We start from the raw sequence: 1,669 nt of genomic DNA on the forward strand, positions 1-1,669 counted from the left end.
GAGTTTTGTTGCTTAAAATATAATTGTTGGGATAAAGAATGAATTTTCTAGTCTGGGAAAGTGGCTCAGTGGTAGAGTGCTTGCCTTGCATGCATGAGGCCCTGAGTTCAATTCCTCAGCACCACATAAACAGAAAAAGCCCAGAGTGGTGCTATGGCTCAAGTGGTACAGTGCTCACCTGGAGCTGAAGAGCTGAGGGACAATGCCCAGGCCCAGAGTTCAAGCCCAGGACTGACCAAAAAAAAAGTATTTACTGTACATTATTAAAATTAACAACTTGTTTCTATTTTTATGAAGACAGCAGCTAGATATTTCATTTCACCCTTACCTTCTATTTCTACTAACAGTGCTGTTTGTTAAAAGAAATTTTATTAAATAATCCTATGAATACTTGCCAGCCAATGAAGAAGCAGGATCTAGTCAATGACAAGTCAGAAGACAGCCAATGAGGGAGCAGGATACAGCCAATTACAAAGCAGGTTGCAGCCAATGAGAAAGGGTACAGCCAAGGACAAAGCAAGATATAGGCCATGACACCTGTATTTAGATCCAACAGCCTCCATGATTCTACACTGTGACAAGCAGCATGGCACTGGGACACAATGGAGAACATCAGTGTTCAGGATTCAGGCAACAACTTGGATAGCACTGGGGAGAGACTATGGCTCTGGGTATACTGCTATAACCATGGGACTTTCTGGAGACTGTCCTAAGAGACAGGGCCTACTTCTCTACTTTAGAGGTGGTTGCACATTGGTTAGCTCTTTTTCCTTTTTTTGCTCAGAGACCAGGACTCCACCTTGGTATGTGACACCCTTCCTCATTGGTTGATGCACTGAGAGCCTAGAATCCCATCACTGGACATTGGGCCTAATTGGAAATGTATTTCCATTGCTATTTCCTCTTTATAAGGCTCTATACTGGCTGGGAAAGTGGCTTAGTAGTAGAGTGCTGGCCTAGCATGCATGAAGCCCTGGGTTTGATTCCTCAGTACCACATACCCAGAAAAAGCCAGAAGTGACACTGTGGCTCTAGTGGTAGAGCACTAGCCTTGAGCAAAAGAAGCTCAGGGACAGTAGCCAGGCCCTGAGTTCAAGCCCCAGCTTAAGATGGATCTTTATAAATCCTGTGCAGATCACAGTGTGGTGGTGGGATGTCCAATTCTAGTTTTGTATGTTTGGAGTTCTAAAGGCTTCTTGTCTCTGAGTGGACCTATCATTTCGATGTTCAGGAATTTCTCTGTTATGACTCTGAAATGAATCTGATGTATTTCTCATTGCTTTCCTTTGGTTGGAATTATGTTGTGTCTTTTGCTTTTTTCATTTTTTTGCTCATCATGGGGCCTGAACTCTTGGCTGGACACTGTCCCTCAGCTCTCAGCTCAAGGTTAGTGCTCTACCACTTGACCCACAACACCACTTCCAGCTTTATTCTCTTTTGTTATGCGGTGCTGAGGAATCGAACTGAGGGCCTCACGCATGCTACACACGTACCCTATCATTGAGCCACCGTCCCAGCCCCTTTGGTTGGAATTAAGACTGCTTTTTGTTTGTGGATTCCATGAATTCCTCAATTAATCTTTGGTTAGCTTCATCATGCTGAAGTATAGCCTCATGCAGGCTTTCAGTCTTTTCATTCAGCATGTTTACAAGTAGTGTTTGTAGAGCTT

At 43.7% G+C, this 1,669-nt stretch overlaps 1 protein-coding gene across 1 annotated transcript in view; it reads left to right on the forward strand.

Moving 5' to 3' along the window:
* LOC105994128 (vomeronasal type-1 receptor 96-like) overlaps positions 1-1,669 on the forward strand; it is an 80,860-nt gene that overhangs the window by 60,865 nt on the left and 18,326 nt on the right. The gene's annotated exons all lie outside the window — the stretch shown is intronic.

This window comes from Dipodomys ordii, unplaced genomic scaffold, assembly GCF_000151885.1.
Source record: "Dipodomys ordii isolate 6190 unplaced genomic scaffold, Dord_2.0 Scaffold105, whole genome shotgun sequence".
Classification (NCBI taxonomy): domain Eukaryota; kingdom Metazoa; phylum Chordata; class Mammalia; order Rodentia; family Heteromyidae; genus Dipodomys; species Dipodomys ordii.